This window comes from Artibeus jamaicensis, unplaced genomic scaffold (genome assembly GCF_021234435.1).
Source record: "Artibeus jamaicensis isolate MK-2021 breed Jamaican fruit bat unplaced genomic scaffold, CSHL_Jam_final contig_1803, whole genome shotgun sequence".
Classification (NCBI taxonomy): Eukaryota; Metazoa; Chordata; class Mammalia; order Chiroptera; family Phyllostomidae; genus Artibeus; species Artibeus jamaicensis.
In genome coordinates this window covers 440,864-457,493 of record NW_026521356.1, presented here as the reverse complement: position 1 = coordinate 457,493, position 16,630 = coordinate 440,864, and positions in this window count along the sequence as shown.

Below are 16,630 nucleotides of genomic sequence, written 5' to 3'. Positions count from 1 at the left end.
CCCCTCTTTTCCCCTCCCTTCCCCTTTCTAAACATAGTTAAGTAAAATCTTTTAAAAAAAACCCTCTCAGTACAGTGCAGCAGCCATAGGTAACAATACTTGGAAGTTGCTAAGAGACTAGATCTTAAAATTTCTCATCACAACAAAAAAAATTTCTCATCACAACTATGTGTGGTGATGGATGTTAACTAGACTTATCATGGTGATCATTTCAAAATATACACAAATATTAAATCATTATGTTATCCACCTGAAACTAATATTATATTGTATGTCCATTTTACCCCATCTAACAACTGTCAAAGTGTTCTCTGTATCTATGAATCTGTTTCTACTTCACTTGTTTACTTATTTTGTATTTTTTAGACTCCTCATATAAGTGAAATCATAGGGCGCTTGTCTTTCTTTGTCTACTTACTTCACTTAACATAATACCCTCTAGGTTCATCCATGTTGTTGCAAATGGTAAGATTTTATTCCTTTTTATGGCTGAGTAAAATTCTATTGTATAAATGTACCACATTTTCTTTATCTAATCATTTATTGATGGACACTTAGGATGCTTCCATATCTTGGCTATTATAAATAATGCTGCAATTAACATAGAGATGCATATATCTTTTCAAATTGGTGTTTTGGATTTCTTTGGATAAATACCCAGAAGTGAGATTGCCGGGTCATATCGTAGTTCTATTTTTAATTGTGGGGGGAACCTCCATACTGTTCCATAGTGGCTGAACCAATTTGCAAGCCCATCAAAGAGTAAATCTTTATGACATTGGAGTGGATGATGGTTTGTTAAATATGACATCTAAAGCACACCAAAGAAAAAAATAGATAAATTGAACATCAAAATAAAAAACTTTGTGCTGCAAAATTATACAAACTTGAAAGTGAAAGAACAATCCACAGAATCAGTAAAGATTTACAAATCATATATCTGATAAGGGTCCAGTATCCAGAATATAAAAAGAACATTAACTTCTGAATAATAAAAAGATGAATAAACTAGTTTTAAAATGGGCAAATTTCTCCCAAGAAGATAAAACAAATGTCCAATATGTATTGTTCTTTATTCGTCTTTATTCGGTGAAATCCTGGTAAATATTCAATAACCAGCTTTCTGAAAAGCAGCTTAATTCATAGCAATTGCCAATTTTTATGGTATAAATACTCTTGTGATTGGTGACTTCAAACTACCAGCATGACATCACAGAAAGTGGAGTTGAACAGAGTTGCTTACAACCAGCTTTTCTAAACATATTAGTCAGTGGAAGTCTCCACTGAGCAAAACCATTTTGCATTTATTACTATACCAATAAAAACTCTAGTAGCATAACTGAAATATAATATAAATGTATAAGTAAACTTTCAAAATTATTGGCTATTAACTTTGACATGCTGCAGATTGGTATTGAGGTTAATGGCAAAGACCAAACAAAGTAAAAATAGAATATATAAAATAAATGATCTTCAGCCCTGGCTGATGTGGCTCAGTGGATTGAGCACCAGCCTGCAAACCAAAGGGTCACTAATTCAATTCCCAGTTGGGGCACATGCCTGGGTTGTGGACCAGGTCCCCAGTAGAGGGTGTGCAAGAGGCAACCACACATTGATGTTTCTCCCTCATTTCTTCTTTCTCACCTTTGTCTAAAAACTAATAAATAAAATCTTTAAAAAAGAATATATGATCTTCAAATGCATTTTAGATACATCCGCTTCAACTTTACTGTCATTTTTCTATTGAATCTCGATATAAAAGCATATTAAGTAGATTTCCCTCTTTTGCCAACTTTTTCTTGCTTGTTAAAATAACTTTTTTTAAGTTTAAAATTTTTATTTATATTTTGAGTGTATTTTTCAATTATAGTTGACATACAATATTAGTTTCATGTGTCCAACATAGTGATAAGACATTCATATACCTTACATAGTGATGACCCCATTTTCTTAATCTTAAAACATGTGATATATATTCTTGCCATCCCATAATTAAACTATTCTTGTGTTGAACATGTAGTAACTTTTGGATTGTTCACAAATGCGTCTCTTCTCTTTCCTGGCATTGATGGGATTGCACCACCATGCAGTCTTGGAAGTAAGGAATGGCCATGAGATTGGTTTTGGTCAATGAGTTCTGAGCAGAAAGCTGTTATCAGTTGTAGTGAGGCTTTCTGTGTCTGCACAGAATTCACCATATTTCCTCTTCCTCTAAAGGGGTTGTGGAAGCTTTTATCAGTCAAGTCTCTAAGTAACTTGACTGAGCAGAACTTTGAGGGCTCATTTGCATCAGAAATGAGGCATGAGGGGCACATTTTTTGGGGCCAAGCCAGTGAGATTGGAGGAGGAGGAGGGAAAAGGTTATGGTTCTTGTAACACAAGCTAGTCCACCTTGACTATTATAAAATAGTTAAATCTTATTCAAACATTTGATAAGATAATGTCCATAATATGTATGTTTCCTTTTTCATTTTGAGTTGTAGGAAAAAGTAGTGTGTTCTATATTTTGACAAGTATACATAGGTGTAGAACTCATGGGCATGGTGTGAAGACTATACTTATTATTTCAAATCCCTAGCCCAATATCTGGGCATTTATGTTACATGGCATTTGTCCAGAGTATCCTTCTGCTAGTATGACCTTAGCATAGTACCAGTAAACTGAAAGGAAGCAACTCTGTGTCAGCCCCAGGAAGAAATTAGGGAAAGTAAAAACTTGAGGGAGACCTGGCTGGTGTGGCTCAGTAGATGAACAACAGCCTGCAAACCAAAGGGTTGCTGGTTTGATTCCCAGTCAGGGCACATGCCTGGGTTGCAGGCCAGGTCCCCAGTTGGGGGTGTCAGAGGCAACCGCACACTGATGTCTCTCTCCCTCTCTTTCTCCCTCCCTCCCCCTCTCTCTAAAAGTAAATAAATAAAATATTTCTTATAAACTTGAGGGAGAATTTCATAGGATGAATAAAAGGGAGAATGCAGACAAGAACAAGTTTTTGAAACTTTCTAAAAGCACCTTAGTTCTTTATTCCATTGGTCAAAATTACGTGTGTGTGTCTATGCATTATATATATGCATGTATGCATGACATATATTAGACCTTTAATTGATACTTGGTCCCTAACATATACAAGTATTAATTTATTTGATCACAATCCATTTTAATTTTGAACCCCAGTTTCTCAAAAGTATTTAGAGATATTCATTGTCTTAGTATTGTAGTAAAGTATATTAGTAATTTTATAAAATATGACTAGATTATGATCAACAATCAACTGAGTTATGTTAAGAATTATTACAGAGATATTACATTTTTTGCCTTGGCTGGTGTGGCTCAATGGATTGAATACTGGCCTGTGACTGAAGGGTCGTGGGTTCAGCTCCCACTCAGGGCACATACCTGGGTTGCAGGCCAATGTTTTTCTCCATCTCTTTCTCCCTCCCTTCCTTTCCCTCTAAATATAAATAAATAAAATCTTAAAAGAATAAATATTACACTTTTAAAACTTTACCAAAAGGTCCATGTGAAAAGATAATACTGACTTTCAATTTTATGCGGATTATAAGAACCAATTTATATAGACACCAGTTATTTATACAATAACCACAAAATTTTCATTTTTTAATATGTTTTATTGATTATGCTATTACAGCTGTCCCATTTTCTCCCTTTATTCCCCTCTGCCCTGCACACCCCATCCCACTCCCATTCCCCACATCCCTTGGTTCATGTCCATGGGTCGTACATATAAGCTCTTTGGCTCCTCCATTTCCTATACTATCCTTAACCTCTCCCCTGTCTATTTTCTACATACCATTTATGCTACTTATTCCCTGTACCTTTTCTCCCATTTCCCCCTCTCCTTCCCCACTGATAACCTTCCATGTGATCTCCATTTCTGTGATTCTATTCCTGTTCTAGTTTTTGCTTAGTTTGTTTTTGTGGTTTTTTAGGTTCAGTTTTTGACAGTTGTTTGTTGTTATTTTACTGTTCATATTTTTTATCTTCTATTCTAAGTGATAGTTTTGCTGGATAGAATAATCCCAGTTGTAGGTCCTTGCCTTTCATAACTTTGAATACATCTTTCCAGCCCCTTCTTGCCTGCAAGGTTTCTTTGGAGAAATCAGCTGACAGTCTGATGGGAACTCCTTTGTAGGTAACTGTCTCCTTTTCTCTTGCTGCTTTTAAAATTCTTTTCTTATCTTAAAGATTCTTATCTTTAATCTTGGCTAATGTAATTATGATGTGCCTTGGTATGTGCTTCCTTGGGTCCAACTTCTTCAGGATTCTGTGAGCTACCTGGAAGTCTATTTCCTTTGCCAGATTGAGGAAGTTCTCCTTTATTATTTGTTCAAATAAGCTTTCACTTTGTTGCTCTTCCTCTTCTCTTTCTGGCACCCCTATAATTTGGATGTTGGATCATTTAAAGATGTCCCAGAGGTTCCTAAGCCTCTCCTCAGTTTTTTGGATTCTTGTTTCTTCATTCTGTTCCATGTGAATGTTTATTTCTCCTTTCTGTTCCAAATCATTGATTTGAGTCTCTTCCCTTCATTGTTGGTTCCCTTTATTTCACTTTGCTTAGCCTCCACTTTTTCCTCTACTTTGTGACCACACTCAACCATTTCTGTGAGCATCCTGATTACCAGTGTTTTGAACTGTGCATCTGATAGGTTGGCTATCTCTGCGTCACCTGGTTGTACTTTTTTTCTGGAGCTTTGATCTGTTCTTTTATTTGGGCCTTTTTTTTTGTCTCAGTGCACCAGTTATGTAGTAAGGGGTGGAGCCTTAGGTATTCACCAGGGCGGGGCAACCCACGTAGCTGGGTAGTGGCGCTGTATGTGGGGGAGGGATCTAAGAGGGAACAACGAAACCTGCTCAGCTCTCAGCAGGCTTTTAGTCACTTCCTCCACTACCCACAAGCAAACTGGGCCCTTCTGGTGCTGATTCCCATGTAGATGGGCTTGTGTACATTCTAGGACTCTGTGGGTCTCTCCAACAAACTCTCCTGTGAGGCTGGGAGTTTCTTCTGCCATAGTTTCTTCTGCTGCCTCAACCCTCCACAGGTTTTTTTTCAGTTAGTGGCTTTAAGGCTCTATTTCCCTGCACTGGAACCCTGAGTTGCACAGTCTGTCTCGTTCCTCAGTTGTTTCTCCCCATTTATCCTCACGCAAATGTGAGACCACCTGCTCCACCAGCCTCCGCCTCATCTGCCCTGATCCAATAGCCGCAGCCTTGCTGCGAGTCCCCTCTGCCCAGATGCCTGTCTCGGCCCCTCCTACCAGTCTGGATGACTGTTTCTTCTTTAACAAAATTGGTTGTCAGGCTTTCTTGGTTGTCAGATTTCCATACAGTTCAATTTTTGGCAGTTCTGGTTGTTTTTGGTTTTTAATCTATCGTTGTCCTTCCTTTGGTTGTGTGAGGAGGAACAGTGTATCTACCTATGCCTCCATCTTGGCCGGAAGTGCAATTTTCACTTTTACATGAATTACAAGAACCAGTTTATGTAGACACCATTTGTTTATATTGTACAATGGCAACTTTAATTCTTTTTTGTAAAATAATTATAGCAGAAACCCTTAGCTCTGTAAATAAGAAAGAGTTGCCATTCATTTCACAGTGACTACACTATTATTAAATAGAAGAACCACAAGTCAGGCTTTTATTTATTTATTTATTTATTTGTCCCAAAAGGAAACAAAACAAAATCTTCAGGTCACAATCTTGTATACACTTAAAATCACCACTAGAGGGTGCGATTTACCTGGCTTACCTTTGGATAAGTTTCTGTGCCTTCCTATGGCTTAATTGAGGCATGTGGAGTGTGGCATCCTAAAAAGCCATTAGTTTTTAGACTACTTATCCTCAGCCCTCAATACTCCAAAAGTAATATCTTTTATCCTAGTAATATCTTTCACACTAAATTAATTTTAGCCTAGGATAATTTTTTTTAATATTAGAGCAGCTGTTATTTTGAAGGTCTACCCATGAAAGCACAGGTTGCCTTCTGAGCCAGCTGAGTCTTTGTTTAGATACAGGGTTTATGATCTAGGGCAGCGATATTCAACCTTTTTAATCTCATGGCACACATAAACGAATTACTTGAATTCCACAACACAAAAAAAATAGATTATATTTTTTGCCGATCTGACAAAAAATAGGTATAATTTTGATTTATTTATACGGGATCACCACTGTTGTGTTGACTGCTATAATTTTATTTATGTGACAATCTAAGGGAGAAGAGGTCAGTGCCCCTGACTAGTCAGGTACCAGTTGAAAATTGCAGCTCCCTACAGGTCCCAGGGACATGAGGTTCCTCTGTAAATGAGAGGCATATGTCTAGTTCTGATTCAGTTACAGTTAGTTGGCTAAATATAACAGAAAACTCTTGGGTTAAGCAACAGTACTGTATTATCTCTCACTAAAAAAAGTTCAAAGATATGCCCCTCAGGGCTGGTATGGTAGTTTTACATCGTCAGGAACTTTGGTTTCAACTCTCTATCCCAGCATCCCAGCTCAGGGCTTTCAAATTCTGTCATCTTGTGGCAAAGATGACTGCTGGAGCTCCGGTCACCACATTGGTGTTCTAGGCAGCCAGAAAGCTTTTTCAGAGATATTAGCTTAGCTTCAGGGGGTCTTCACCTCTGCTCTTGGGTATCAGGGCTTGTTGCCCCTACCCAGGGGCTCAATGCTTTTGTTTACAGAGGATAAAGGTCTGTTTCTCACTTTCTTTCTTCAGGTTCTCACCTAGGGAGATTCGATGCCTCCAATCTGTCTCATGAGCACCTGGAAGAGATTGCAAGTGGGTGTGAGCACTCCCCTTGTGCCTCAGGCTCTCCGGAGCTTTGTATTGTCAGCTAACCTGAGCTGACCTTTGACACTAGGTTAAAATCTTAGCTGAATGGTTCATGCCCACTTGTTTGTATTCTGCATCTCTTTCTCCCTTTCTGTGAGCAGGTGAGCCAATGCTCACTTGGAGTGGCCTATCTTCTCTTGGATATTAGGTTACTTGGTTGCCTTACAAATTCAGCTCTCTTACACGTTCATGAAAAGTTATGGTTTTGTAGTTTACTTGACTTGTTCTTCTTGTTCAAAAGAGAACAATACTCGGTTGAGCTTTCAAAATCCTAAGCAGAAACTGAACGTGAGAAGCAATGTGTGAGGAATGGCTAAGAATTTTTCAGAGCTATGAAAAGTCATTAAGCCACAAATGCAGGCTATCATAAGCCAATCAATATAAACAAAAAGAAATCCTCATCTCAGCAGATTGCCAAGAAATTGCAGAACACAGATCAGAGAGGAAGCAGCCATCGCCTGTGAAGAACTTGAAATAACAGACTGCTCAACTGCAACATGCAACAATGCTTAGGGAAAATAACCATTAAACTAAAATGGTACACCTAACAAAGCTCTCAACAGTGAAACCTGTGTTTGTTGGGATTAAGCTCAGCTATAAAGAATAGAAAAACTCCAAATAAATATAATCCAGACCCATCAGATTAGCAAACACTGAAAAGTTGGACAACATAGACCATTAGCAAGGTTCCAGGCATGTTCATGCACTGCTAGGTGTTAGGGGTGCAGGTTGGTGTAAACTCCAAAAAGGACAATTTTGACAGCATCAATATAACATGTGTACCCATTAACCCAGCAACCACACTACTAGAAATCTGCCTATAGATGTGTCACAAAGCTACCAGTGTATGTACAGGGAAGCTTTTTGCAGCACTGTTGGTAAGAGCTTTCTCAACTTTCATAATCATTAGGAAAGTGGTTGAGTACTTGGCAATGAAATGCCCTGCTGGTATTGAAAAGAATGAGTCAAATTTCTGTGTGTCAGTAAAGAACAATGTCAAGATCAAGTTCCAGTGAAAAAAGTTGCAAGGCTCTATTTATTGCATGGGGACTTTGGTGTAGAAATGCAAAAAGATAGAAATATATATATGCCAGCATATATTTCTATCATATGTATATATATGACTTTCATATAAAAAGCTCTCATATATATATACCATTTTCTGATTCTGAGGACTTCCACCAAGATGGAGGTATAGGTGAAAACATTGTGCCTTCTCGCACAACCAAGTTTAAAGACAATAAAGTTTTAGTAAAACAAAAACACAGCCATAACACAGAAAATTGAACTATACTGAAGTCTGACAACAAGGAACACTTCAGCTAGACTGGTTAGAGGGGCGGAGCCAGTGGCTGGCGGAGCAGGGTTGCACAGGAAATGGCCAGACTGACCCAGGCGTGTGGTCAGTGGTTGGTGGATCCCAGGTGTGGGGCTGCGACAGGCAGACCCAGTGAGGGTACAAGGCGGCAGGCTGACCCCGGTCACACATTCACGTGCAGAAAAACAGCAAAGGAGCGAGCAGTGAGACAGACCGCGTAGGCCCCAGTGACAGGAAGCAGCAGAGGGGACCACCATTGCCCCTCTCTGACCCCGCCCCCACATACAGCGTCACAAACCAGAGACCTGGGTGGCCTCTCTCTGACCCCGCCCCACATACAGCATCACAAACCAGCGACCTGGGCGGCCCCACCCTGGTGAACAACTAAGGCTCTGCTCCTCATACCTAACAGGCACGAACAGATCAAAACATGGCTCAAGAACTTAGAGCCCCAGAGCCAATAAATCTAAGTGATGAAGAAATAGCCAAACTTTCAGATGCACAGTTGAAAACACTGGTGATCAGGATGCTCACAGAACTGGTTGATTTTAGTCACAAATTAGAGGAACATATGAAGGCTAAAGTAATTGAAATGAAGGGAAATGCACAGGAAAGAAATGGTGATGGAAAGGAAACTGGGACTCAAATCAATGGAGTGGACCAGAAGGAAGAAAAAAATGACCAAACAGAAAAATATGAAGAAACAAGAATTCAAAAAAATGAGGGGAGGCTTAGGAACCTCCAGGACCTTTAAACGGTCCAACATCCAAATTATAGGGGTACCAGAAGGGGAAGAGGAACAGCCACAAGTGGAAAGCTTATTTGAACAAACAATAAAGGAGAATTTCCCCAATCTGGCAAAGGAAATAGACTTCCAGGAAATCCAGGAAGCTCAGAGAGTCCCAAAGAAGGTGGACTCAAGAAGGAACACACCAAGGCACATCATAATTACCTTAGTCAAGATTAAAATGAAGGAGAGAATCCTAGAAGCAGCAAAAGATACAGAGACAGTTACCTACAAAGGACTTCCCATCAGACTGTCAGCAGATTTCTCAAAAGAGACCTTACAGGCAAGAAGGGGCTGGAAAAAAGTATTCCAAGTCATGAAATCCAAAGACCTACATTCAAGATTATTCTATCCAGCAAAGCTATCATTTAGAATAGAAGGGCAGATAAAGTGCTTCCCAGATAAGGTCAAGTTAAAGGAGTTCATCATCACCAAGCCCTTATTATATGAAATGTTAAAGGGACTTATCTAAGAAAAAGAAGATGATCAAAAATATGAACAGTGTCCTGACTGGTATGGCTCAGTGGATTGAGTGCTGGCCTGTGAACCAAAGGGTCACTGCTTTCATTCTCAGTCAGGCCACATGCCTGGGTTGCAGGCTAAGTCCCCAGTGGGGGGAGCACAAGAGGCAATGACACATTGATGTTTTTCTCCCTCTCTTTCTCCCTCCCTTCCCCTCTCTAAAAATAAATAAATAAAATATTTAAAAAATATGAACAGTAAAATGACAACAAACTCACAACTATCAACATCTGAACCTAAAAAAACACAAAAACAAAAACAAACTAAGCAAACAACTAGAACAGGAATAGAATCACAGAAATGGAGATCACATGGAGGAATATCAGTGAGGAGAGGTAGAGGGGAGGATGGGGAAAAAGGTACAGGGAATAAGAAGCATAATTGGTGAGTACAAAATAGACTAGGAGAGGTTAATAATAATATAGGAAATGGAGAAGCCAAAGAACTTATATATATGACTCACGAACATGAACTAAGGTGGGGAATGCTGGAGGGAGGGGTGTGCAGGGCAGAGGGGGATAAAGGGGAGAAAAAAATGGGACAACTGTAATAGCATAATCAATAAAATATGCATTGAAAAAAGGAAAGTTTCCTGAGAAACATATTTATCAATTGGAGTGATTTCATACAAAATACTAAGGGTTAGCTCTTCTGAAGATTTTTACAAATGTTTGAATACCTGCTTCTGTTGGGTATAACTTTAAATAGTTCACACATATATTTTATTCCATTGGTTTTTACTTATTTTCCTGCTTCTGGGCCAGTACCTGGCCTGCCATTCCCTGAGCTCAGCCTCCCAGAGTCCTAGGCCCAGCATGTGTGCAGCTCTGTGGCCACAGGCGTCATCTCCTCCTGCAGCCCTCCCTTGACATTGAAGTTAGAGGCAATGAGAGGCTATGGCAAGTTCAAGTCTCCATCTGTCCCCATTCTCTCTTCCTTCAAGTCCAACTTCTCTTTCAGATGTCAGCCCCAATGACTAACAGTGATTTACACACAGCGCCAAGTGGCAAGTCAACATCGTAGACTTGCTCACCAGCTCCCATCATGGTGCAATGCGTCTAATTCCTCTAATTCCAAATGACTCAATGTGCTCCTGTTTTCTGAGCACACCATAACTGATTCAGAGGGTTTTATCTGTCTGGGAATGGGAGTTGCTATTCCATGTAGAGGGGCAGAGAAGGCTTCACTGACAGGGAGACATTTGAGTAAAGACATGAAGGAAGGGAAGGAGCAAGGCATCTATGGTCCAGAGGAAGAACACTCAGGCAGAGGGAGGAAAGGTGCAGAGATCTTGAGGTCAGGACACACTTGGTAAGTGTTTGACGAGTAGCAAGGAGGCAAGTGTGGTTGGAGCAAAGTCAGAAGGGGAGAGTGTTAGAAGAGGGGCCAGGGAGAGGGAGGGGACAGATCCCAGGGGACCTTGTTGGCCAGTTTATGACTTTGTCTTTTACTCTGAGAAGGGAAGTCACCAGGGGGGTTTGAACTGATTTACAGTATAAAAAGATTGTTCTGGCTATTGTGTGAATGGTGCTCAGTAGGAAAGCTGGGGTAGAGGTAGAGAAATCCGCTAGAAAGCTTTTGCAATAATCTAGGTGAGAAATGATGGTGGCCTGGAAGAAGCAGGTGACCAGAAGAACTCTTCAGGCAGAAACAACAGTTTGCTCACGGATTAGACATGGGCCATGAGACAAAAAGAAGAGTTCAGAGTGGCTCCGGTTTTTGCCTTAATTTTTAACTACATGTTTTTTTCTAAAATAACTAATTATAAAAGTTCTAGCCCTGGCTGGCATAGCTCAGTGGATTGAGCGCGGGCCTGCGAACCAGAGTATTGCAGTTCAATTCCCAGTCAGGGCACATGCCTGGGTTGCAGGCCAGTTCCCAGCAGGGGATGCATGAGAGGCAACCATACATTGATATTTCTCTCCCACTCTTTCTCCTTCCCTTTCTCTCTCTTGAAAAATAAATAAATAAAATATATTTTTTAAAAAGTTCTAGAAGGAAAATCATATGAAACATTTACATAAGCTTGCAATAAATAACTTCCTTGTCATGACTCAATGGTGGAAACTATAAAAAAGATTGAAAGATCTGGCTGTGTAAAAAAGTATAACAAAATAAAATTACAACATAAAGTAAAAGAAAAACTAAGAAATATGTCTATACATAATTATATAACATTTAAAGCATTGTTGCATGTAATATGTAAGAATTCTTTGAGATCAACTAGAAAAATATAAATGTAAATAGAGGGAGCATCTAAGACATCAAAGAGAAACTAGAAAACCAAATAGACAATGAGTAAATGTGAAAATGAAATTGTTCAACATACCTAGTAATCAAAAAATGCAAGTTAAGACAATGGGATATATTTGTTTTACCTTCTGATTGGCAAAAATAAGAATGATATACACCATGAATATAGTGAAGGTCACTCTCATTTGCTGCCAAGGTGGGAGTGGACATGGGTGGGGAATGTAACTGGTGCCATCTTTCAGCAAAACCCAAAGACTAGAAGGAGAGGAAATGACGAAAGTAAAGGCAGAGCTGCTTTGTGCTCACCAAAACCTATTTTCTTGTCTTCCTGAGGGCTGAGGTAGACCCCATTTTTGCCCAGGTAGGGTGGGAGGCACAGAAGCGATGTGCATTGTTCCAGATCCGCTCCCAACCTGCCTTATAAACCCTCCCGTGCACCACATTTCCTCTTCTCCATCCACTGTGGGAAGCAGAAGACTCCGAGAAAGCAGGATGACAGAGCGGTGAGAGGAGAAAGCCTGGTGCCTACGTAGTTCTGTGCAAAGTTGTCCCCAATCACCCTTATTGGTCTGTTAGATGAGTAAGAAATCAACTTTTATTCTCTGCAATTTTGAAATATATCTGTTACAGCAGCTATGATTGTTTTGATTAAGAGAGACAGAAATCAGTTAAATACAGAAATGAGAGCAAAAGAGAAATGGACAAAATAAAATATTTTTTAGAAGAGGATTTACCTGTATTTACAATAGTTTGTACATTTTTTTTAAATTTTAATTTTATTTTAGAGAGAGAGATAGGGAGGGTGAAAAACATCAGTGTGAGAGAGAAACATCGACCTCCTTCCACAAGTGCCCCATGGCGGGCAGAGCACAGAGCCTGCAACCCAGGCATGTGCCCGGACTGGGAAATGAACTGGCAACCTTTTGGTTTGCTGGATGATGCCCAATCCACCGAGTCACACCTGCCAGGGCTAAATGCTTTTCTTGGAGAAAATATAAAAAACAACAAGATACACAAATCCCTAGTGTTACCGAACAGAGGTCCAAGGGGAGGGCAATATTTGGGCCACCCAGGGATGCCAAAAACTGTTACAGAACAACGGGGGCCCCTTTTAAGGACGGTATACTAATACCTACTGGGCTTGTCTGTCCGCTGCCAATTGGAAAGACATCTCCCAATGCCAGAGATTTGTGAAAAGGAAAGGAAAGGTTTATCTAAAGCTGCACAAACTTAAAGTAGTGACCCAATGTCCCCATAAAAATATCAAAGTCCTTTAGGATAACTACAGATGCCCACAGCGCTTCCTTCTCCCCTGCCCTAATTCGGGGTACCATATCTCAGGAAAAGAAGCACATGTCCATGTTTCCAAGCCACTGGCACCGTCAGCTGTGTCACCGTCCACCATCCATCGTCCACCATCTCCAATTAATCCAAAGTCATGTGGCACCTTCTCATGGCTTACTGGCAAAGAGTTCTTTGTACCCATTTTCCAGGCAAAGTCTCTCCTGCTTCCTGGGCCACGCGGCCAAAGGGAGCATCCCAAAGCCGCATGGGCCTCTTCTACCAAAGCTGCAGGGGTGAGCACTCTGCCCCAAACCGCATGGTTCTCTCCTACATGACTGCAGGGGTCAGCACTCCACCAAAAGCACGTGTCTTTCTTCTTCACCTGTCTGCAGGGGTCTACATTCTGGCAAAGCTGCGTGGCTCTCTCTTTCACCTCGCCAAGAGGGGATCCTTACTCTGCTAAAACCCTGTGGCTCTCTCTTACATCACTGCAGGGGTCCTCACTCTGCCCCAAACCGTGTGACTCTCCCTCCAATAGCTGCTGCATCTGCATTTAAATCCCTGAGCCAGTCCACCTTTGCAGCCCCATTTCCAACTCCTCCCACAATTGGTTACACCTGCCAGTACTCCCATGTTATTACAAGTTTCCTGGGCTGCCATTGTGAGTCTGGGCAGGTGTGGCCCCATGGCGCGGAGCCAATCAACTCCAAGCTCTCACACGGGTACTGTAACTCAGGGGACCTGCCCCCAGTTATGCATCTTGGGTGACAGTCACTTTCATCCCCCTAGCTCAGAGCCTGGCCACAGCTATTTAACATATCTATGAAACCAGTTAAAAGTTATAGATATGTTAAATGACCATTCCAGAGGTTAGCTGTGAAACTGTTGTTATGCAGAACAACTCTCAATGGCCCTGCTCCATTTGTCCCTTCCCCCAACTGACACCTGGGGGAGGTGAGGACATCTTAATATTTCCTGGACACCCTGAGCTCTGGACCCCATCCTAAATTCTTTTTTGGGGCCCCCCTCTTGCTGCACCCTGTTACACTAGGAAGACTAATGAAAAGTTTAAAAGTGCAAATAAAAAATAAAGAAAACAAAGGAAGAGTCCCTGAAGACCCAAAAGAGATTTTCAGAATAAAAGTGTTATGAACAATCACACTTAATAAATATAATAACTTTTATATATAATGAAATTTATATATAATAAATTTTATAACAAACAAAATGGATACATTTCTTAAAAAATACAAAATTTCAAATTTGGTGTAAGAAATTAAAAGCTTGACTAGACCAGCAACAATTTAAAAATAAAAATCCTATCACATAATTATCACAGGATCTGTGGAGGGAGAGTCAACCACAGGCCAAAAATAATTTTCAAAGGCAGACATTCCCTAAGTTATACAACTAATACCCGGAAGTAAAAAAGAGAGACAATCTGCTCACGTCATTCCTGTGACTACAACAGCATTGACTCAAAAACCAGAGAAGAACCAAGTGAGAATAAGAGGTTAGGAGCCCCTTTACTTAGGAACAGAGATCCGATAATCTAAGACCAACATTCAGACTCTCAGGTAAGATTGACAGATGAAAAACACACCCTTGTTTTTGCTCTGCTGAAACCACAAAATGGGGAAAACACAAGGATGAGGGGAACTAGAAGATAAAAACGCAAGAACCTTTGGGGAGCTGAAAAGGATACAAAGAGTGGGAAATGACAGCAGAACTGAGAATCCTTTGTGAGCTTTGAGGAAAATGGAAATCAAGACATCTCTACTCTGCCAGTTCTCCAACACGGCTGGGGCCATGGAGAGGCCGAGGGGGCATCCAATTAAGCAGAGATAGCAGGGAGACATTTAAGAAGCAAGGATGTCCTTGCCCACTTTCTGCAGATGGATAATTGGCCTTTCCTGATTTTGGAAAAAAGGCTGGGAGTGAATCCCTAGAGAGGTTACAAGAGAATTTCTGGCAGCGGTAGGAAGGGAGCAGACCACAGGAGCAACTGAGGTTGGTGACAGTCAGGGGGTTACCTGAGGAATGCATACCTGAGGCTGAGACACACCCCAGCCCTGTTCTCCTCTTCGCATCCCAGAAAGTTGGCAGCCAGATCTTCTTTCTCCAGACAAGAGACTGGTGAGTCTTCCCTGGGAATGGAGCAGCCCAAGAAAAATGACTGAAGACTTAACAACTGTGTTTCCTCAACGAAACAGGGCTCCCCATGCACAAACCCCACTAATGGCTCGCAACATTTAGTGATCTTTGGAATTTGAGCAGTTAACCTTGTATTTCAGGGTATCTGAGGAAAAACTCTCAAGTAAAAGAAAAAAAACTGAACAGAGAGTGGGAAAGCAACTTGGAGGAATCAGGGACCATCAAGGAAGCCATGAATAAAAATAGCAAAACCTTTTAGACAAGATACTCAGAGAAGTAAAACAGTCCTGGGAAATCTAAAAACATATATATGAGAGCAGGAATGAAATTTTCCTTGAGCAGACTGGAACATAGAGTTAAGGCCAGCCTCCCAAAACAGAGAAGGGGAAATCAACCATGAACTAATTCAAGAAATTTTCCCATGAATTTCTAGATGGAAGAGGCCACTCACTATACTGAGCAAATGAATGGAAATGCACACATGCTGAGTCTCATCACTGTGACAGTACAGGACACTGGGGACAAACAGGAAGTACTGATGAAGTGAAAGCAATAGATCACACAGTATACCATAGCTATCATAATGGCTTCTTCAGACTTTTCAACATGGCAGAAGTTGGAAGGAACAATGGTTTTCAGAAGTCTGAGGACCAATGATTTTCAATGCAAAATGGTGTATCAGTCGAACTACCAGCATCAGGCATTTTTAGATATAAAAGGCCTTGGAATGTATATTTCATTCCCCCTTTCTTCTGCAGTTGCTAGTGAATGTGTTCCACCAGGACAAAAACACGGGTACAAGGAACTGGGAAATGGCACAGGGAAGACAAAGGGAATCCCCGGGGTCATGGGGAGGGGACCCCAGATGACTGCTGTGCCCCAGGTTCGGAGGGCAGCCAGTCCACATGGGGACCACAGAAAGTTGCCAGTGTGACTTTTCAGGAGAGAATTAACAGGACACCTGAGATGTCTTGAGAGGAAATTTGGATGGGTAGCCAGGAATTTGGGGTTGGATTATATCAAAACACTAAAAAATTAAAATTTAAAAAGACAATTACTTAAATTCCAGTTAAAACAAATTACTGTACAGGAAAGGAAATGGTACTGGTTTACCATAAGGGAGAAAAGTGCATTAAGGACAAGCCGAAGTTTTGTCTTGAGATGCCCGGAATTCACACTGAACGCTGGAATTCTGCTGCACCGCAGGGCTTAGCAAATGGACCGCCTCCACCCACAAGGGAATCTGGGCACCACCGACTACACCTCCCAATACAGTCCACATTCTACAACCACAATGCAGCTGAAGTAGGAGTAACCAAAAATATGACTAAAACTAGATATTTGAAAAATTAAAATCACATTTCGAAATAACTCGTGGTTAAAATTCACAGAGAAAGAAGCAGCTGGAACGCTTTCTTACTGCCCGGGAACAACGTATATACACCACAGAAACCTGCCTGGA